This window comes from Panthera tigris, chromosome X (genome assembly GCF_018350195.1).
Source record: "Panthera tigris isolate Pti1 chromosome X, P.tigris_Pti1_mat1.1, whole genome shotgun sequence".
NCBI classification, from domain to species: Eukaryota; Metazoa; Chordata; class Mammalia; order Carnivora; family Felidae; genus Panthera; species Panthera tigris.
This window is the reverse complement of record NC_056677.1, coordinates 39,598,894-39,622,488: the sequence shown is the minus strand read 5'-3', so window position 1 is coordinate 39,622,488 and position 23,595 is coordinate 39,598,894. Positions and strand designations below refer to the sequence as shown.

Sequence of the window (23,595 nt, the reverse complement as noted above, 5' to 3'; positions counted from 1 at the left end):
GGGTCGTGTGGTAACTGTATGTTTAATTATTGAAAGAACACCTAAACTATTTCCCAAAGGGCCTACGCCCTTTAACATTCCCTCTGTCGATGTGTAAAAGTGCCGATTTCTCCACATCCTCGTCAACACTTATTCTTGTCCATCTTTTTTAGTATAGCCATCCTAGTGCCGTGTTGTTGTTGATTTGTTTGTTTTTGCAGAAAAAAAAAACCCCACTCCACGTCGTTGTATTTCAACCTTTATCGAAAAATGTGGGAAGTATTAAACATGTGTAGTCCTGAGCTTCCGATGCTGACCTCTGATCTCATAGGTAAAATGGGGAAAGAAGGTCAGAATAGAAGTTCAGAGGTCCTGCCACCCAAGGAGACTGGGCCTGCCCCCTTGCCTCTTGGCAAGCAGGATGGGGCACAACTCGGCTTCCTCCTCCTCACTCCCCTCTTCACTCTCTTCTTCATCAGAAACGTCATTGCTTTTCGCGTTGCCCCGCGATCCGCGCAGGCCCGGAACGCGACTCCAGATGGAAGGTTACAGGGGGTTGGAGCTGGACGTCCTCCAACCTGAGCGTGAGTTGGACAACTCAGGACAACTTGAGGTTGGCCACCGGGACTGCAGTCTCCTGGCGGTCCTGGTTCCCGACCATGACTTCTAGGACATTACACTGACCTTTGGCCCCCTTGATGAGGCAGAGCGTGGTCAAAGCCAGCACACGCCCCACATCATCCTCTTCCTCTACCTTGAAGGTGAAAGAGCGGATCTGGCTGGATTGCTGACAGTCCACTTAGGAAAAGGAAAAACTGTCCATGGTGACGGGAGGCCAGACCTGCCGACCACCCTCTACCCTGCCCGGGCCTGGGCTCGGCTCTCCTGATTCTAAAATGCTAAGGCGGTGGCAACACCGGCAGCCGTGCTGCAAGCTCGCTGTGATTTTGGTTTACATTTCTTCCCTGATGACTAATGATGTTAAGCAAGTGCTTGTTGACCATTTGTATATCTTCTTCGGAGAAAGGTCCATTCAATCCTTTGCCCCTGTTTTAATTCATTTAATTGTGTGTGGTTTTTTAAAAAAATTGTTAAATGGTGTTCTTTATTTACTCTGGGCACAACGCCCTATCAGATATATTATTTGCAAGTATTTTTCCACTTATGTGAATTGTCTTTTCATTTTCTTAAAGACATCTGTTGACGCGCAAAAGTGTCTAATTTTGATGAAGTCTAATTAACTTATTTTGTCCTTAATTGCTTATGCTTTTGGTGTGGTCTCTAAGAAGACGTTGCCTAACCCGGGGTCATGAGGTTTTACTCCTTTATTTTCTTCCAAGAGTTTTATAGGTTTGGCTCTTACATTTAGGTCTATGATCTCTTTTGAATTATTTTTTGTATATAGTGTGAAGTAGGAATCTAATTTCTTTCTTTCTTTCTTTCTTTTTTTCTTTCTTTCTTTCTTTCTTTCTTCTGTCTTTCTTCTCTCTTTTTTTCTTTCTTCTTTCTTCTTTCTTCTCTTTCTTTCTTCTTTCTTTCTTTCTTCTTTCTTTTGTATTTCTTCTTTCTTTCTTCTTTCCTCTTTCTTTCTTTCTTCTTTCTTCTCTCTTTTTTCTTTCTTTCTTCTTTCTTTCTTCTCTTTCTTCTTTTTCTTTCTTTCTTCTCTTTCTTTCTTCTTTCTTCTTTCTTTCTTCTTCCTTCTTTCTTCTTTCTTTCTTCTCTTTCTTTCTTTCTTTCTTTCTTCTTTCTTTTGTCTTTCTTCTTTCTTCCTTTCTTTCTTCTTTCTTTCTTCTGTCTTTCTTATCTCTTCTTTCTTTCTTTCTTCTTTCTTTCTTGTCTTTCTTTCTTTCTTTCTTTCTTCTTTCTTCTCTTTCTTTCTTCTTCCTTCTTTCTTCTTTCTTTCTTTCTTCTCTTTCTTTCTTTCTTCTTTCTTTTGTCTTTCTTCTTTCTTTCTTCTTGCATGTGGATGTCTAGCTGCCTTGGCACCATTCGTTGAAAAGACTATTCTGTCTCTCATTGCATTGTCTTGGCACTCTTGTCAAAAATCAATTAACCATGAGATCATACTTATCTGTGATTTCTGCTCTACAACTTAGAGTACTGACTGAGCTTTGAAATTTCCTAGTTTAACTCAATTCAGACTTCCATCGTATTTGACCTGACATGACCTTTTAAGTCTGCCATGCTGATCCTTTGTACCACCAAGCTCCGGGACCTCCCCCCCCCATTTACTCCTATCCATCCCCAAAGTTTTGTGTCCCTCTCTGGTGTGCATGTCGACAAAAGGAGCAGAGAGGTGGATGACCTCTGGTGGGGCATTTAAGGTTTACATATGCTTTTCAAGTATAGCAAATGGGTAGAGGGCTAAGCAGGAAATATTTGTAGAACGAAAATAAAAAATACACATGCCATCAATGATAATAATGGGAGACTTCACTAGCCTATGTTTAATAGTGGCTAGAAAAAAAAATAGATGATCAACAAGGAAATGGAAGATACGAACAATACTATAGATGACCTAGAAAAGACATCTTCGGATCACTCCATGGAACAACGGTAGAATGCACATTCTTTTCAAGTGCACACAAAACACAATCCAAGACAGACCATACGCAGAGCTATATAACAAGACTCAATAAATTTCAAAGGATTTAAGCCATACGAAGTACGTTCTCTGACCACAAAGGAATGAAATGAGAAACCAACAACACAAATAGTTTGTGAAACTCATAAATATGAAGAAATCAAGTCATGTACTTTTAAATAGCCAATGGGTAAAAGAAGAAATCACAAAGGAAATCAGAAAATACTTTGAGCTGAATAAAAGTGAAGATAAAATATACCAAAACCTATTGGATGCAGTGAAAGCAGTGACTAAAGAGAAATTTATAGCTCTGAACACCTATATAAAAATGATCTCGCGATCAACAACCTAATCTCCCACCTTAAGGAACTAGAAAAAAAGGGAAACTAAGCCCAAAGAAATCAGGAAGGAAATAATAAAGATCAGAGAAGACATTAATGAAATAGAGAATACAAAACCAATAGAGAAAATCAACAAAACCAGAAGTTGATTGTTAAAAAAGATCAACGAAATGGACAGGGCTTTAGCCAAATCGACCAAGGTGAAAAGAGAGAAAACTCATATTGCTAAACCACGTATGAAAGAGGGAATGTTACCTCCAATCTTACAGAAGTCTTAAAAAACTAGAAATAGGAGGGAAATTCCTCTTTCTGATAAAAGGCATCTACAAAAAATTCACAGCTAACATCACACATAATACTGAATACTTTCTCCCAAAGATCAGAAACAAAATAAGGGTATCTATTCTAACTACTTCCTTCCAACATTGTACTGGAGGGTCTAGTCAGGGCAATTAGATAAGAAAAAGAAATAAAAATTATCTAGATTAGAAAGGAAGAAGTAAAACCATTTCTATTTTTACATGAACGGATCTTGTATATAGGATATTTTAAGGAATACATACACAGAAAAACTATTAGAATAAAGAAGTTCAGTAAGGTTGTCAGGTACAAGATCAATATACATCAATTAACTGTATTTTTCTGGGAAAGAAAAGAATATCAAAAAAAAATACTTACGAATAAGTTTAACCAAAAAAGTGCAAAATGTATAGTCTGAAAGCTATAAAACAGGGTCGAAAGACAGGAAGGAAAATGTAAATAAGTAGAAAGCCATACTGTGTTCATGATTCAAAAAGCCTAATATTGTTATATGGAGATACTCCCCACGTTGATCTATAGATTTAATGCAATCTCAGTGAAAATCCAAGCTGGCTTCTTTGCCAGCCAATCCTAAAGCTAATCCCAAAATTCATATGGAAATTCAAAGTTCTCATAATAGCCTAAATGATATTTAAAAAGAAGAGCAAAGTTGGAGGACGCATTCTTTCTGATTTCAAAACTTACTACAAAGATACAGTAATAAAACCAGTGTAATATTGGCATAAAGATAGACATATAGATCAATGGAATAGAATTGGAGCCCATAAATAAAGGCTCACACTTATAGTCAATTGATTTTATTTTTTATCTTTATTTTAAAAGTGCTTATTTATTTATTTATTTATTTATTTTGAGAACGAGTGTCTGTGTGAGAGAGCAGGGGAGGGGCAGAGACAGAAGGAGAGAGAGAATTCCAAGCAGGCTGTGTGTTGACTTGGGCCTCAATCTCAGAGTGATCATGACATGAGCTGAAATCAAGAGTCAGGTGCTTAACCAACTGAGCCACCCAGGTGCCCTATAGTCAATTGATTTTCAGGAAGAGTGCCAAGTTAATTCCATAGGGTAAGAATCGTCTTCAACAAATGGTTCTGGGACAACTGGATATCCACCTGGAAAAAAAAAAAGGGATTTACTACCTCACACCGTATACAAAAAATAATTCAAAAGGTATCATTAACTTAAATATAAGAGCTACAATTAGAAAACGCTTAGAAGAAAATATAGGAGTAAATCTTCATGACTTGGGTTAGGCAAAGACTTCTTAGATATGACACCAAAAGCATGAGAGCAAATCATATGTCTGTTAAGGGACTTGCCCCTAGAATATATAAAATTCTAGAATATATGAAATATAAAATATAATTCCGTAATAAAAGGGCAAGTAACCCAGTTGAACCATGCACAAGGATCTGATTACACATTTCTCCAGGAAGATATACCAATGGCCAATCAACATAAGAAGAATGCCTGACATCATTCAACTTCAGGGAAACGCAAGTCAACAGCACAGTGAGCTACCAATTCATATCCACGGGGATGGCTAAAAGAAAACAGATGGGCGAGAGTAACTGTTGGTGAAGATGTGGGGAAATCAGAACCCTCATGTACTGCTGGTGGGAATGTAAAATATTTCAACCGCTTTGGAAAATGTCTTGCAGTTTTTCCAGAGGTTAAACATAGGGTTACCACAGGCCCCAGCAATTCCACTCCATTTTTACGTATGTATTTTCTTGAATAAATATATAATGAATATTAGATCAATAAGTACATGATAAATATTGTCATTTTCCACAACAATCTCTTAAGGTGGGTATGGCCAGTATCCTTATATCACTGTGACAAGATTGAGATCCAAGGTTAAGTAACTTGCCTAAAGTCATACAACTGGTAAGTCGTGAGGCCAAAATTTGAACCAAGGTGTCTGACTCCAGAGCCCATGCTTTCAACCATAAACTTCACTGCTTCCATATAAAAATAGGTATCTGAAATATGTGTATAATAAAAATCCACAGTCTTCTTGAAAGGCTTCTTGAAAAATTGTCCCTTGTACATGGTAATAAACCACTGGTTTTTAAAATTTTATCCTACGTGTCAGACACCTAAAAAAAATTTTTTTTTAATTGTGACATAAACACGTCGGCGTAGATGCTACTTTTGTCTCATTTTGTTAGAGTAGTTAAGCGATTTGCCCAAGATCACACAGCTAGTTAAGTGTCAGAGCTGGGATACAAACACAGCTAATCTGGCTCCAGTGTCCATGTTTTGAACCACTAGGAAATACGTCTCTCAATAAAATATATTGGGCTTAGGGGAGCCCCAATAATTGCCACCCTTCTTTTCCATCTGAGCTCGCAGGACGCACACTATGAGATAGAAACACCAGCTTTGTTGTGGCTAATGCTGTTGGGAGAAATGAAACTTAGGTGGGTTATCTGCCTGTCCCAGGCCTCTCCCACGGAAACTCAAAGCTCTTTGCAGGCAGATGCCAGGGAGAGGCCGAAACAGTCACAGCGGCCCAGGTCTTTCTCCCAACCTCACCCACTAGGTAAATCTGACCACGGGCTGGACAGAAGCCAAGGATTGTGACCACAGGCCATCAGGAGAGGTCAGAAATTGTAGACAAATTCTACAGTTTGTTCACATGTAAACCAAGGTGTCCTTTTACAAATAGCGAGGCACGGCATCTGGAAAGCTTTCTCTACCCAGAAGGGAGGCAATACAGTGAAAAGAACCCCAGTTTAGGCATTAGGAGACCTGGTGGCCCGACCCAGCTCTGCCTGTACGACCATGGGCGTTACAGTTCACTCCTCTGAGCCAGTAACTAATTACTCCATCCAAGATTCTGCCAATAACATACACTCTGCGAGAACAGTTTCAGAACAAAATAAAGCAAGACAAAACAAAACTGTCCACTTAGAGAAAAATTAAGACTGTTCTTTCTTTTTTAAAAAAAATGTTTATTTATTTGTTTTGAGAGAGAAACAGAGAGAGCATGAGTGAAGGAAGAGCAGAGTGGGGGTGGGGGGAGGGAGAGGGAGAATCCCAAGGAGGCTCCTTATTGTCAGCGTGGAGCCTGACGCGGGGCTCGATCTCACAAACTGTGAGATCATGACCTGAGCCGAATCATGACCTGATCGTGACCTGGGTCAGAGGCTTAACTGACTGAGCCACCCAGGTGCCCCAAGAATCTTCCTTCTTAAGTGATTTCCTTCTTCTGGATTTATTTCTCTAAGCTTACCAACTCTGCCATTAGTTTCTATTATGAAATATTTTAAACAGAATTCACCGGGTCTTTGGTGGTTTTCCTTCCTTTCTCCACTTCCTTTCCTACATCTTGTTCTTCTTCTTCCCATGCTTTCTACTTGAGGAAAGTGTTCACGTTGTCTTTTAGGTTTCCCTCATATTGATATATTCCAATCTCCTTCAACCTATACATTCTCCAATAAGCAACAAGGGGAGGAGGAGGGGGCAGGAAGGAAGGAAGGAAGGGAGAAAAAGAAAAGAAAAAATTTAAAGCTACTTTGCATTCCTTTAAAAAAATGCTTTTTCTGGGGGCACCTGGGTGGCTCAGTCGATTAAGCATCGGACTGTTGACTTTAGCTCGGGTCATGATCTCACGGTCCACGAGTTCGAGCCCTGCATCAGGCTCTGTGCTGACAATGCAGAGCCTGCTTGGGATTCTCTCTTCCTCCCTCTCTCTCTCTTTGCTCCTCCCCTTCTTGCTGCCTCTCTCTCTCTCTCTCTTTCTCTCTCAAAATTAAAAAAAATGTTTTCTCTTCATTTTTTAAGTATAAAGTAAATCACACTCATCATGTGTATATATTTGTCTAATTATGTATTCAAACCCTCTCTCTTGTCATCTAAACTATCAGCTCCATGAGGGCAAAAATTACAATGGTTTGTTCAGTTTTGCATACCTATACCTTGCCTGATGTTGAGCATAAAAGTGAGTAGTTACAAACAAGTTCAGCAATCATTTTAAAGAAACCCAAAGTGTATGGGATTTCTCATTACAAACAAGTGACGATCTTCATCAATTGTGAGAGTAGGATCGTTTCTCTCCCGTTTTCTTCTCGGTGAGCATGCAACCTCTTCCCTCTAGCCCTAATGTTGCAAGTTGATTCAATCAATCCAGTAAAATAACTCGCCGATTCAGCTACAAATTACAAAGCCACCGTCTAAGTGTATTGATCATGAAATTGATTGACTAGAGTAGCGCCTAAGTTCATCAATAGTGCCACGGAACATAGCACAGGGCTTAATGAAAATGCTTTACCCAAGCGCAGTGACACAACCAGGTCTAGGTACACACTGCCAGTGAATCTGTCCTTTCGGGGGCGTCCGTAGACATTTGAAACGGAAGGAGCTATTTAGATCATCTTAACCTGATAAAGATGAAAAAGGTGCATCTTGTTGGTGTCCAGCTTTTCCAAGTCTTAGAGTTTATTCCTCTGAGATATTCAACATTTGTTATCCTTGAGAAAATTACAAAAGGTAACTCATTGAAAGCTAAACGCTGTCATTGCCTCCTTTTTCTCTCCATACGTGTGTAAACTTCCCAAGAAGCTCTTGATGCTCATTTTGGCAGTTAACAACAGGTAAGGGAACCTTTTTTTCCCCCCTAATTTTTGCTGGGAGCAAATAGCAGTAATTCCTTCTGGAACCTCCCCTCTGGAAGCTCCCTAAGACTGGCAGTCGCGATGGGCTGAGATTTTCAGTCCTGCAGTATTTCCACATTTGTTCTATTTATAGGGCTGTTATTTTTTTTTTAATTTTATTTTTAAATTTTTTGTGCTTGAGTATAGGAGAGAAGTTAAGTCTCTAACTAACCAAGACATTTTTTCCCCCCAAACTTCCAGCGAGTCCTTTGCATCATTTCTTCCCGTGCTGATCCTTCTTTTTGGAGTGCAAACAATGCCTTAGGTAATGCTGCAAACATTTGGTTCAAGCTGAAGATCCCTTGGTTAAAGTCACATTTGCAGACCTTGAGGGTACTTCATACCAAACCAATGCATCTCAAAGACTTCCATAGGCCTCCCAGAAGCCCCTATACCAGTTTTTCACCAAGAAGGAGGAAAATGGGTGTGTGAGGAAGCGATAACAACTATGGTGGAAAGAAGAGACAGAATGTGTGTGTGTGTGTACATACATGCTCGTGTACTTGGGTAGTAGGTGCCCAATAGGAGTCTGTTCTTTTTCTTCCTATTATTACTATCATCATCATTATTATTATTAGTCACATGTGAAAAAAATGTCTTCTTTCTAAAAGGATACAGATCACACAGGTCAAGGGTAATATTGGCCCTACGCTTCAGTGACTGATAGGTCAACTCCTTAATCCATTGTTTTTTTCTGTGTCAATAGCGAAGTATCTGCCAACATAATGGGGAAAATGTCCAAGCAAACATGGTAAGTGTTCCTCATGACAGCTGAGGACATCTGGGTGCTCCATCAAAATTCGACCTCAAACTCTTGGAGTTTGACCTGAAAACAGAAAAATGCAAAGTTTAGATTATATGAATAACAGTATACTTGTTTCTAAAAAGTCCCAGGCATAACAAACAATTGTTGCAAACATAGTCTAATCACTGGATTCTGTTGTATTTGTTCCTCATACGAGAGAACGATGTTTTAAGCAATAGTTGTTTTTTTTTTTAAATGTTTCCTCATCGAAAAAGAAAGCCCAGAAATGGCTTATTTATTAGCTTTCAACCTACAGTGAAATCACAGCTGAGGGAAGGAAAAAAGACTAACTTTCTCTTCCATTAAAATGAGATGGAGGTGTCTGGGTGGCTCAGTTGGTCAAGCGTCTGACTTCGGCTCAGGTCATGATCTTGTGGTTTCACGGGTTCGAGCCCCACGTGGGGCTCTGTGCTGACAGCTCAGAGCCTGGAGCCTTGCTTCAGATTCTGTGTCTCCCTCTCTCTCTGCCCCTCCCCCGCTCATGCTCTGTCTCTGTCTCTCAAAAATAAAAAAAAAAAAAGTTTAAAAAAATGTAAAAAAATAAAATGAGATAAAAATAGTTAAATGATGAATACAAAACTTACTTATGTTTTAATTTTTCTCTCCCATTTTGATAACTGACTCATGCGAGTTCATTTTTATTTCAACTTCTAATTAAATGAAATAATGTAAATTTCAGTCATAATACAAGTAGGTAAAGCAAGAAAATAAGTAATTCGTCTTTCCATGATTGGCTGTGTTACCAGATTAGAGTGGGTTCAAAAATATGTGTATTAACACTTGAATGATAATACTAATGTATTATTATTATTATTTTATATTATATTTATATTTATGTTATATTATTTTATTTATATTTATTATATATTATATTATGTTTATATTACTTTTTATATTTTATATTATATTTATTTATATTACATTTATATTATTAATAATATTCTTAATATTCTATATTTATATAGTTCCTCACCTCAATAAAGAATATCTACAAAAAGTCTATAGCTAACACCATACTTAATGGTGAGAAACTAGAGGTATTTCCACTAGGATCAGGTACAATGCAAGGATGTCCCTCCCCATCAGTCCTTTTCAGCATTATCCTGGAATTTTTAGTGAATACAATAAGACAAGAAAGGGAAATAAAGGGCATAAAGATTGGGAAGGGAAAATAAAACTATCTTTGTTCACAGATGACATGATGGTCAATGTAGAAAATCCTAAAGAATCAACAAAAAACTCTTGGAACTAATAAATGATTCTAGCAAGTGGGAGGATACAAAGTTATTATACAGAAGCCAGTCATTTTCTTATATGCCAACAATGAACAAGTGAAACTTGAAATTAATATCACAATAGCAATATTAACAGCCCCAAAATGAAATACATAGGTATGAATCCAAAACAATGTGTGTAAGATCTATATGATGAAAACTATGAAACTTTGATGAATGAAATCAAAGAAGAACTAAATAAATGAAAAGTCCATATTCATGGATAGGAAGACTCAATACTATGAAGATGTCAGTTCTTCCCAACTTGATCTATACAGTCAATAGAATCCCAGCAAAAATCCCAGCAAGTTATTTTGTGGCTATCAACGAACTGATTGTAAAGTTTATATTGAGAAGCATAAGACCTAAAATACCCAACTGAATACTGAAGAATAAAGTTGCAGGACTGCCACTACTCAACTTCAAAACTTACTATAAAACTACAGTAATCAAGACAGAGTGGTATTGGTGAAAGAATATACAAATAGATCTATGGGACAGAATCGAAAAAGCCCAGGAATAGGGACATATAAATATGGTCACCTGATATTTGATAGAGAGCAGAGGCAATACAATGGAGCAAAACTGGTCTTCAACAAATGGCACTGGAGCAACAGCACATCCACATGTAAAACAATGAATCTAGACATAGTCTTTACGTCATTCACAACAATTAACTCAAAATGCATTGCAGAACTAAACGTAAAATATGAAGCTATCAAACTCCCGGAAGAGAAGACAAACCCTAAATGACTTTGGGTATGGTGATGACTTTTTAGATATAACACCAAAGACCACGATCCATGAAAGAAATCGTTGATAAGCTGAACTTTACTACAATTAAAAATTTCTGAGTGACAGCACCAAGATGGTGCCACAGGTTGTTCCTGACTTCCTTCCCTATCACTAGAAGAACAACTGACAGCTTTTTAAAAACAAGACACCACTCAGGGAATTATAGTACGTGGGGGGCGAGGTGAAGCACCTTCCCGTATCACAGAAACCAAGGCAGACTGCATTCGAGGGGTAAAGGAAGTGGCTACACATTGGCCACATAACCCCTCCCCCAAACCAGTGCAGCACCACGCAGAGATGTCTCCTCTAAGCCTCCAGTCTCTGTAGGAAAAGACAGCCCAGGTGGACAACTCATCCTCCCAGCATTGTGAGTTACCCAGCAGTAGGCGCTACTCTGATCTTGCACCATGGGGATTGTGGGGAGATCTATGGGGCTCCACCACGGGGCATCTGAGAAAGGGGAACACAGAGACGGGGGGAAGGGGCTCATAACAACCAGCGCATGGATCTTAGTAGACCGAGTTCATATCTGCAGTGCCCTAAGTAGTAATCCCAACCAGTGGCATTGCTCCTCCGCAGAACCAAGGCAGAGACACGTTCTGACCAGGGGAAGTGATGGGGTGCGGATTTGCCTGATTTGGATCCTCACATGAAAACTTCTGCCAGCTCAGGAGCCCGACTTGTCCACATGCAAGCAAGAGGCTGAATAATCACAGTCCCACCTTCTGCGGAGAGTGTCTTCTGGTCCTATCTTGACCAGAAGGGCTGGTAACAACTCCTGGAAGCTGTGCAGCCCAGAGGCACTCGAGCCAAGAAGTGAGCAGGAAGAGCTGGTAGTTTGTAGAAGGAATCGGCCTTGTTCAATTAGGAAACTTGGAGTGTGGGTCAGCTTGAGTTGAGACAACAAAGAGCTTTACCAGCCTTAGAATGACTTCTGCCACTACACCTGGGCAGGGAATCTAATTTATAGCCTTGCTCATCACTGAATACAGCCTTCAGCCTGCCTGGCCAGGGAACCTAACTAGAGCATATGGGAAGCTGCATAGTCCATTCAACAGGCCTCTGTACAATGGCACTTAAACAGAGAGCACATCCCATGGCTTCTTCCACCTGCAGAGCAAAACTGACGACTTCACTTCACCAGGGAATATAGTACACTCTCTGGCCTGATTTGGGTCCCCAAACAATGAGCTGTACAGACCCTAAGTCTTATCCTATGCTCCGCCCAGATAAGGAGGCTAGTTCATAGCCCCATCTATTATCAAATATAGTACCCAGCCCCAATCATCTAGTAAGCTTTACTGGAGAATCCAGGCAACTTCACAGCTAATCGTATATCTTCACTTGGTTAGGGAGCCAAGCCAGCTGTCCTATCTAACTGTTCTCAGCAAGTGGCACACACCCCATTTCTGTCCTTAGAGCTCAAACACTCGTCTTGCCCCCAAATAGGCCATAATACCAGTCCCGACCTGCCCAAGGACATTACCAGAAGACACATCCAGAAACCCAAACTGAGCTAACTGGTCAACTGTCTCTTTCCAAGCAAACCATTAAAGTCTGAAAGAGGAACCTGATTCCCCAAGTGCACAGATACCAATGTAAGGAATCAAGGATCATGAAAAATCAGGTAAATATGACACCACCAAAGGAAATTAATAAAGCTCCAATAACTGATCCTAAAGAAATGGAAGTCTATGAATTCTCAGACAGAGAATGCAGAATAATTCTCTTAAGGAAGTTTAGGGAACTACAAGAAAAAACAAACAGGTAACTGAACAAAATTAAGAAAACAATGCATGAACAGAATGAGAAGTTTGACAAGGAAAAAGCAAGCCACCAAAAAAAACCCATAGAAAAGTTTAAAAATGTAATAACTGAACTGAAAAATTCTATAGAAATTTCAAAAGTAGGCTTAGTCATGTAGAGGACTCAGCAACCTGGAAGATAAGACGCTGGAAATTACCCAGTCAGAAGAGCAAAAAAGAATAAAAGACTGAAAAAGAGTGAAAATACCCTATGAGAATTATGGATCAATATGAAAAGAAACAATATTTGCATTATGGGAATTCCAGAAGGCGAAGAGAAAGAGAACAGGACCAAAAGTATATTTAAAGGAATAATGACTGAAAATGTCTTGAATCCGTGGAGAAAATGGGCATACAGATGCATGAGGCCCAAAAGACCCCAAATAGGTTGAACCTGAATAGGGCTGCCCCATGACACACTATAATTAAATTATCAAAAACCAAAACACAAAGAAAGAATTTTAAAAGCAGCAAGAAAAAGAGAAGTTACATACAAGGGAGCCCCCATAAGACTATTGGTGGATTTCTTAACAGAAAGTCTTCAGGCCTTTTCTCAACAGAAACCCTTCAGGCTAGGAGAGAATGCAATGACATATTCAAAATAGTCAAAGAAAATAGCTGTCAGCCGGGAATTCTATACCTGGTGAAGCTGTCCTCCAGAAGCAAAGAAAGGATAAAGACTTTCTCAAACAAAGAAAAGGTAAGAGAGTTCATTACCATCCGACCTGCCTTGCAAAGAAAGATGAAGGGAATTTGGTAGAAGTAAAAGAATGCTAATTGACGTCATAAAAACATTAAAAGGTAGTTCATCTCACTGGTAATGGTAAATATATAGTCATAGTCAGATTAGCAATATGGTCATAGTGGGACATAATTCACTTGCGACTCTAGTTTGAAAGTTAAAAAAATGAATGGAATAAAAATAACCATCGTTACAATAATCTATCATTAGTTACACAATATAAAAAACACATAGATTGTAACTGCAATAACCTAAAATGCGAGGAGGAGACATAAAAGTAGAAAGCTTATGAATTCTTTTGAAGTTAAGTAGTTATCAGTTTAATAGGGTGTTCAAGTTTAAGATATTTTGTCAGCCTCACTGTAACCACAAGGGAAAATCCTGTAGTAATTGCACGAAAGAATACAATGAAGAACACAATAAACACAACAAAAGAATACAATAAAGCATACTGATACCAAAAGACATCAAAACAAAAAATCGACACCACGATAAGAAACAAGAAACAACAGGTTTACAAAACAACCAGAAAACAACTAACAACATGGCAATAGTAAGTCCTTATTTATCAACAATTACTTTAAAAGTAAATGAATTAAATTCTCCAATTAAAAGACATAGAATGGGCAAACGAATAAAGAAGCAAGATTCAACAATATGCTGCCTGCAAGAGACCCACGTTAGCCGTCGACACACACATAGATGAAGAGTGAAGGGATGAAAAAGACATTTCAAGCAAATGGTAACCTCCTCCCACGCCCCTCCCCCCAAAAGCAGAAGTAGGCTATACTTACATCAGACAAAACAGACTTTAGGTTAAAAATAGTGAAAAGAGACAAAAAAGATCATTATATAATGACAAAGGGTCACTATATCAAGAAAACATACCAATTATAAGTATTTATGCACTTAACTGAGAAGCACCTAAATATATAAAACAAAAACTGGCAGAGCTAAAAGAAGAAATAAACAGTAGTACAGTAATAGCTGGAGGCTTTAATGCACCACTCTCAACAATAGATAGATCATCCAGGCAGATAATAAGGAAACAGCAGATTTGAACAACATTACAGACCAAAAGGACCTAATAGATATACATAGAACATTTTAGTCAACAGCAGCAGAATAGACATTCTTCTCAAGTGCACACAGAACATTTGATAGGATAGACCATATGTTAGACCACAAAACAAGTCTTAGCAAACTCAAGATTGAAATCACATCTAATATCTTCTCTGAGCAACATGGCATGAAATCAATAACAAGAGGAAAACTGGAAAATTCACAACACATAGAAATTAAACAATGCTCTCCTGAACGAAGACGAAATTAGAGTGGAAATGAAAGTTTCTTGAGACAAATGAAAATGGAAACACAACATACTAGAACTTGTGGGGTGCAACAAACGCAGTTCTAAGAGGGAAGTTGATAGCAATAAACACTTACGTTAAGAAGCAAGAAAGATCCTAAATAAGTAACCTAACTCTCTGCCTTAACGAACTAGAAAAAGAACAAACTGAGGCCAAAGCTAGCAGAAGAAAGGGAACAATAAAGATTAGGGAGGAAATAAATGAAATAGAGAGCAGAGAAACAATAGAAAAGACTAACCAAACTAAAAGGTGGTTCTTTAAAAAGATCAACAAAATTGACAAACCTTTAGTTAGGCTAAGTTAGCATAAAAGAGGAAGACCGAAACCAACAAGGTTATAAATGAAAAAGGAGACATTACAACTGATATCACAGAAATTTAAAGGATCATAGGAGGTTGTTCTGAGAAACTCTCCACCAAAAAACTGGACCACCAAAAGAAGTGAAAGTAACCGTAACAACATACAACTTACCAAGACTGAATCGTGAAGAAATAGAAAATCCAAATCAATCAATTACCAGTAAGGAGATTGGATCCATAATCAAAAACCTCCCAGTGAAGAAAATCCTAGGACCAGATGGTTTCACTGATGAATTTTACCAAACATTTAAAAAAGAACACCGGTTCTTCTCAAACCCTTCCAAAGGGGGAAAAAAAAAAAAATCAAAGAGAAGGGAACACTCCTAACCTCATTTTAGGAGGCCAGGATTATCCTGATACAAAACCCAGAAAAGGACACTACTAGAAAAGAAAACTACAGGCCAATACCACTGATGAATATAGACGCAAAACTTCTCAATAAAATACAAGCATGTCGAATTTAGCAGCACATTAAAAGGATCATCAAACACCATGATGAGTGAAATTTATCCCTGGGATGCCAAAGACGGTTCAACATATGCAAATAAGTCCAAATGATACATCGCATAAATAGAATGAAAGAAAAGAATTATATGGTCGTCTCAATAGATGCGGAAAAAGTATTTGACAAAATTCAAAATCCATTCTTGGTAAAAACTCTTAGCAATTTAGGTACAGAAGGAACATATCTTAAAACATAAAGGCCATGTATGAAAAGTCCATGGCTAACAACATACTCAATAGCGAAAGGTCCAAAGCTTTTCCTCTAAGAAGATGAACAAGACATGCGTGCCCATTCTCACCACTGTTACTCAATACAGTACTAATAGCCTGGAACAATGAGGCAAGGGAAAGAAATAAAGGGTACTAGAATTAGGAAAGAGGAAGTAAAGTTGTCTGTTTGCAGATGATATGATTTGACATATAGAAAATCCTACTAGGAAACTGTTAGATCAATTCAATACAATTGCAGGATACAAAATCAACAAACAAAAATCAGCAGCATTTCTATACGTTAATGACGTATTATCTGAAAAAGAAGTAAAGGAAAAAAGAATAAAATGCTTAGGAGTAAATTTAAGGAGGTGAAAGAGCTCCCCTCTGAAAACTATAAGACACTGATTAAAGAAATTGAAGACACAAATAAATGGAAAAATACCTTGTGTTCATGAACGGAAAGAATTAATATTGTTAAAATGTCAATACTACCGAAAGCCATCTATGGATCCAATGCAATTTCTATCAAGATTCCAATGGCATTTTTTACAGATGTAGAAAAAACAATTCTAAAATTTACATGACATCACAAAAGACCCCGAATATTCAAAGAAATACTGAGAAAGAACAAAGCAGTAGGCACCACACTTTCTGATTTCAAGCTATACTGTAAAGTTATAATCAAAGCAGTATGGTACTGGCATAAAACCAAAGAGACCGGTGGAACAGAATAAAGAGTCCAGAAATAAGCCCAAGAATATACAGTCAACTAATAGCTGACTAGGGAGCCAGGAATTCTCAATGGAGAAAAATAGTCTTTTCAGGAAAAGCTGCTGGGATAATTGGATATTCACATGTAAAAGAATGAAACTGGATTCATATCTGACACCACTCACAAAAAATAACATGAAAATGGATTAAGAACTTAAATGTAAGACCTGAAACTATGAAACTCCTAGAAGAAAACACAGGAGTAAAGCTCCTTGTCGTGGATCTTAGTAATGATTTTTTGGATATGACGCCTAAAACACAAGCAAAAATAAGTAAGTGTGACGACATCAAAGTAAAAACTACACAGCAAAAGAAACCATCAACAAAGGGAAAAGACAACCTACAAAATGGGAAAAGTATATGCAAACCATATATCTGATAAGGGGTTAATATCCAAAATATATACAGAACTCAGACTCATCGTGGTTTTGATTTGCATTTCCCTGATGATGAGTGAGGCTGAGCATCTTTTTATATGTCTGTTGGCCATCTGTGTGTCTTCTTTGGAAAAATGTCTAGTTGGGGCCTCTGCCCATTTTTAATTGCATTATTTGGTTTATTTTTGGTATTGAGTTGCATCAGTTCTTTATATATTCTGAATAGTAACCCCTTATAGATGCGTCCTTTGCAAACGTCTTTTCCCATTCAGTAGGCTGTCTCTTTTGTTTTGTTGATGGTTTCCTTCATTGTGCAAAAGCTTTTTATTTTAATGTGGTTCCAATTGTTGACTTTTGCTTTTGTTTCCCTTGCCGTAGGAGACATAGCTGGAAAACATGTTGCTATGGCGATGTCAAAGGAATTATTGCCTGTGCTCTCTTCGAGGAAATTTATGGTTTCAGGTCTCACATTTAGATATTTAACCCATTCTGAGTTTATTTTTGTGTACAGTATAAGAAAGTGGTTCTTCTGCGTGTAGCTGTCCAGTTTTCCCAGAACCACTTATTGAAGAGACTTAGCGACCATTTACAGATTCATTGACCATAAATGCATGGCTTTTATTTCTGGGCTCTCTATTCTGTTCCATTGAGCCACGTGTCTATTTTACACAATGGAATATTACTCAGCCATAAAAAAAAAACGATGAGATCTTGCCATGTGCAATAATCTGGATGGACCTAGAGGTCAGTGAAATAAGTACAGAGAAAGACAAATACGATATGGTTTCACTTGCATGTAGAATGTAAGAAAGAACAAATGAATACACAAATAAAACGCAGAATCAGACCTATACATGTAGAAAACAAACTGGTGACTGCCACAAGGGGGGGTGAGGGGTGAGCAAAATGGGTGAAGGAGTAGGAGATAAGGCTTCCAGTTATGAAACAAATAAGTCATAGGAATAAAAGGCACAGCCTGGGGAATAGAGTCAGTGGTACCGTAATAATGTCGCATGGTGACAGATGGTCACTATGCTTGTGGTGAGCACAGCATAACGTATAGAGTTGCTTAACATCACGTTGTATACCTGCAATGAATGTAACATTGTATGTCGATTCAAATTTTAAAAAGAACTCAAAAAAAAAGAACTCAGACAACTTGCTAGCAAATAATAAAATAATAGTGATAACAACAACCCGATGTAAAAATGGGCCAGAGACCCAAGCAGACGTTTGTCCAAAGAAGATACACAAAAAGCCAAAGGTACATGCAAAGATGCCCGACATCACCAGTCCTTAGGGAAATTCACATGAACAGCACCATGAGAAATCATCTCGCGCCAGTTAGAACGGCCATCATCAAAAAGATTGGAGGTAACCAATGTTGACATGGATGTGGAGAAAAGGGAGCCCTTGCGAACTGTTGGCGGGAATGCAAATTGGTGACGCCACTATGGAAAACAGTATGGAGAATCATCAAAACATGAAAAATAGAACTACCATATGATTCAGCAATTTCACCTCTGGGACGATATCCAAAAGAAATGAAGGCATTAACTCAGAAAGGCATCTGCACCCCTCTGTCCATCACAGCATTATTTACAATAACCAGGACATGGCTGGATGAATGGATGAAGAAGTTGTGGTATATACATACAGTGGAATATTATTCAGCCATAAAAATGAGAAAAATCCTACCGTTTGCAGCAACATGGATGGACCTTGAAGGCATTACGCTAAGGGAGATAGGTTAGACAGAGAAAGACAAATCATGTATGATGACACTTGCATGTGGAAAAAAACAAATACACAAACTCATAGAAAAAGAGATGAGAATTGTAGTTACCAGAGGCAGAGGGTGGGGGGAAGTGAAGGAAGGGGGTCAAAGGGTACAAACTTCCGGTTATAAGATAAATAAGTACTAGGGAGGGTCACCTGGGTGGCTCAGTCGGTTGAGCGTCTGACTTCAGCTCAGGTCATGATCTCGCGGTCCGGGAGTTCGAGCCCCGCGTCGGGCTCTGTGCTGATGGCTCAGAGCCTGGAGCCCGCTTCGGATTCTGTGTCCCCCTTTCCCTCTGCCCCTGCCCTCTCTCGCTCTCTCTCTCTCTCAAAAATACATAAAATGTTAAAAAAAATCCTTTTTAAAATTTAAAAAACGTTTTTGTCAGTCATTACGCTTCTCCACTCAGTGATGATCCTGTGGCAGGCGGCCCTCACCTCCTGACTCTCCCAGAGCTACCCACCAGCTCTTCCCAGCCCCAATCAGATCCTTTCGCACCATTTCTCTCCCGTTGTGCGTGTGCGCCTACGTGCGCGTGCACGCATGCACGCTCTTGCACAACGGAAGTAGAGGATTGCTGGCTACGAGAGGCGCCTTTCCTTTTCTCCCGTTGCCTGAACACCTGGCACGGCCATAGACGTCAACCAGACCCCGTGGAGATGCTGCCGCGCCCTGGCACCAACACGCACCCGAACCCTCACCAGCACGCTCCCAAATCACTTGGGGGCTCCGTTTGAAGTGACGGCGGTACCAGATCTGGAGCCCAGGAATCTGTATTTCAGCCAGATTCCCCAGGAGCGTTGAATGCGCGTGGATGCTTGAAAGTGGATGTTTCAAACGTGGTGTGTTGCTCATAGTCAATTTTCAACAGTACGCGTTGCCCGCAGGAGTATATCGTTAGTATTTCAAACTTCATGTGTGGCGGTATTATTCTTTGAGAATATGCTTTAGAAAAGGCTAACGAGTGAATGCGTTTAGGCTTTTAGACAAGCTCGAAAGGCAACATTCCGTAAGTTAATGGTCCTTTAAACAGACTTAATCGAAAATGAATCGCGTCTTGCTATGGACCGACTTGTATACCCCCCCAATTCCTGTGTTGCAGCCCTCCACCCTCAGTGTTGGGGTGTGGGAAGTGGAGACTTTGGAAGATAATTAGGGTTAGATGAGATCATGACGGTGGGGCCCTCCCGATGGGGTTAGTATTCTTATAAGAGGAGACGACAGAGAACTTGCCTTCTCTCTCTCCGCCAAAGGAAGACAAGCCAGCAGTCCAAGCAAGAAGGCAGTCATCTGTAAGCCAGCTAAAGGGCCCGAGCATGCTGGCACCTTGATCTTGAATGCTCCACATCCAGAATTGTGAGAAAATCAGTTTTTGTTGTTTAAGCTACCGTATTTTGTTACGGTCGCCTGAGCAGACTAAAGCCATCCATCGTCAACGTCAGATTTGACTCTCTCCTTGACTTCTGAGTCTCTCACTTCAATTATCCACCTCTTGAACCCTTTACTTCAGGAGATTGCACCACACCACATATCCTAGATCACTTCCGGGTTGTCTGGAACTCTGAAGTTGTGTCTAACAAACTCGGATTTATCATATTTTATTTCATCCACTTATCCTGTGATCCGTTCATTTTGAGACAATTTATTGAGGGCTTGCTATGGGCTGGGCCCCAACTTAAGTGGTGGTAAACAGAGGTGAATCAGATGTAGGTGCTCCCTGCCTTTAGGGAGCTCCCGGCCCCATCAGGAGCCAGTAAGTTAATACACAGATATGTCATCATAAATCATGAAATAGGAAGAAGGAAAGCAGGAAGGCCTCACTGTGACACTGATATTTTAGCTCGTTTCTGAAGGATGAGTGCATGACATTTTCTAAAGGAGAAATGACTTTGAACTGAAAGACACCTTGGCGGAATGCTTATCATGTACCATCTAGATCCCCTTTCACTGAAGGACTTATTGTCCCAACTTCTGGGAGTGCTAAGGGCAGACAAGCCCTCTCTAAAAAACATCCTGCACAGGGGCGCCTGGGTGGCTCAGTCGGTTGAGCGTCTGACTTCGGCTCAGGTCATGATCTCGCGGCCCGTGGGTTCGAGCCCTGCGTCGGGCTCCGTGCTGGCAGCTCAGAGCCTGGATGGAGCCTGCTTCAGATTCTGTGTCTCCCTCTCCCTCCGCCCCTCCCCCGCTCACGCTCTGTCTCTCTCTGTCTCTCAAAAATGAATACACTTAAAAAAAAAAAAAAAAAAAAAAAAAGATCCTGCACAGTAAACTCCATCTCACGGTCTGCTTCCTGGGCAGCTCAAACTACCACACCGTGTGTGATTTTTTAATTCTAGTGTACTGGAGACCTCTGAAAAATCTTTCAATAAGGCCTACTCCAACGCCTCCTTCCAATCATTAAAAAACATCAGAAAAACCGAAACCAGGGGACATCTGACCGAAGTAACTCACTATTACTCTTCAAATATGTCAAGGTCATGAAAGAGAAGGAAAGAGTGAAGAACTTTTATAGATGGGGGGAGATTAAGCAGAACCAACAACCAAATGCAATGTGCGATCCTGCATAGGATCCTGAAAGAGAAAGAAAAAAAAAAAAAAAGGCAGTGGGAAAACTACTAAAATTAGAATAAAGCATGTAGTTTAGTTAGTATTATTGTGCCTATGCGAATTTCCCGGTTTTAATAAGTGTGCCGTGGTTATATAAGGTGCGAACGTTACGGAAACCTGATTGAGGGATACAAGGAACTCTCTTGTACTACTTATACACCTTTCCAATAAGCCTAAATTAGTTACACTTAAAAAACATAAAACAAATGTTATCCAGGCCGCTGTGTGGAGAATGGGCTGCAGGGAAAGCAAAAGTGAGAGAAGACAGACCCGTTGATAGAGAATCATAACGGTAGTAGCAACAGACAGTAGTAACAGTAGGTGTTAACTTTGACCATAGCAGCTAGTGGAGGGGGATTTAAGGGGGAAAAAAGAAGTCAACAGTGTCAACCACACCGCATCTTTTCTATCGAAGACTTCTAGTCTGAAGCACGTACAGAGTGAGAGAGAAATGTAGTTTAATGCTACATCAAGCTTGGAGTTTTGACTCAACCGGGACTGAACACTCTAATTTCTCAACGTAGACTGCCCCATAGAGCATCTTGAGGTCTGTCCAGCCATGGTCAAGAGTCTTAGGCTGCTGGAAGTTTTCAAGCCTACGAAGTAGGGACAAGGCTGTCAAGACAATTCCGTGAAGGTTTCAGATGGAACGTATTACGCGTATAAAGGACGTATTTAACGCACACACATAGCTAAATGATAATTACAAAATAAACTTCTGTTTACCTACTACCTAGCTTGGTTCTCAACCCTTGTTGCCTGCCAGAATCAACTGCAGAGCTAATAGAGAAGAAAGAGGTTCAAGTTCATGGAAGCAGGATAGGGCTCAGCCTTTGACCGAGTTTTCCTCCTGATTTTGACGCAGATCAAAGTTTAAGAACTGCTGAGCTAGAATATTAGCAATATTTTTGAAGGCTTCTGTGTACCTCTCCCTAGTCACATCCCACTCCTTCCAGATTCAACTATTGTCTTCAAGCTTTGTTAACCATTCCCTCATTGTTCATTATGGTTTTTCATTTGCACTCATTCAGGTATCCCTAAAAATATTTTGCTCAGGGTTGCTCAGTTGGTTAAGCGTCCGACTCTTGATTTCAACTCCGGTCATGATCTCACGGTCGTGTGTTCGAGCCCCGCCTTGGTCTCTGCGCTGACAGTGCAGAGCCCGTTTGGGATTCTCTCTCTCTCTCTCTCTCTGCCCCTCCCCTGCTCACTTGGTTTTGCCCATTTTCAAGCTTTATTTAGTTATAAGCACAGTATATGTTTTCTTCTGTGACTTGCTTTTTATTTGTCACATTATGTTCTTGAAATTCATCCGTTTTGACGCACGTAGCTACCATTTGTTTGTGGTCATTGGTGCATAGTATTCCATTGTATAAATATGTCACAATTAATTATCCATTGTCCCGATGTTGAATATTTAAGTTGTCTTAAGTAACTACATATTGAGAACTTCGCTGGCTGCTTGGGAAGTGTTAGGACCTAATGAAGGGTAGCATCTCTGCCCTCCGTTACTCCCTTGCTGTCCTCTCCTCATCCACATTTTTGGTCCCCAACTGCCACCAAGGAATGACAAGGAGCCCCTTTCACCCAAGGGTTAATGGAAGCTGAATGGAGAACCTGAACTATCATCCTCACCCAACGGTAATGAGGTGACCCTCTCACTCACCGGAATGGTATCAGAAAATACATGTTTATTTTCATTCAAGGACTTCCCACTGATACTAGACTATGTATTTACCTCTTTTATCTGTCCCCAACACTAGAATGTAAGCTCGATGACGCTTAAGAACTTTATATTGCTTATTGGTGAATTCTTAGATCCTACAGCTTGCCTGGGGAAAATCACCCTAAATCTGTGTTTATTGAGTGAATGGATGGATGGATGAATGAATAAGATAATATCATTTCATTTTTATTAGGTGTCTGTAAGCCACCTATTGTGCATAGAATATTCTTTGAAAGGTCTTTAAATGTAAATGTAAGTTTTGCGAGTTATGGAATTGCCCAGATTTGGTACAAGCGCGCAACAGGTTTATTCTACTTTACTCTTTATTCGACTTCCACCAGTGGCTCTGCTAAGGAAAGGATGGAGAAAAGAGAACTTGGATTGGTGTTGTCGATGTTTCTCTTGGCTGTTGGATACCTTCCATGAAGTGCATTGGTGGAAGCTACCTCACTATACCTTTCTGTTACCTTTAAGCTTTCTGGTAGACCTCTGTTAATAATACCTCTCATCTTCTGCTTCTAGGGGGTTTCCCATAATCTCTATTCTTGTGGGGTCTTTTTTTTTTGCCCCAGCAGGTAGCTTTT

At 39.7% G+C, this 23,595-nt stretch overlaps 1 pseudogene; it reads right to left on the bottom strand.

The window, feature by feature from the left end:
* Window positions 1–342: 342 nt before the first annotated feature.
* Window positions 343–23,595, bottom strand: part of LOC102963474 — a 38,559-nt pseudogene continuing 15,306 nt past the window's right edge.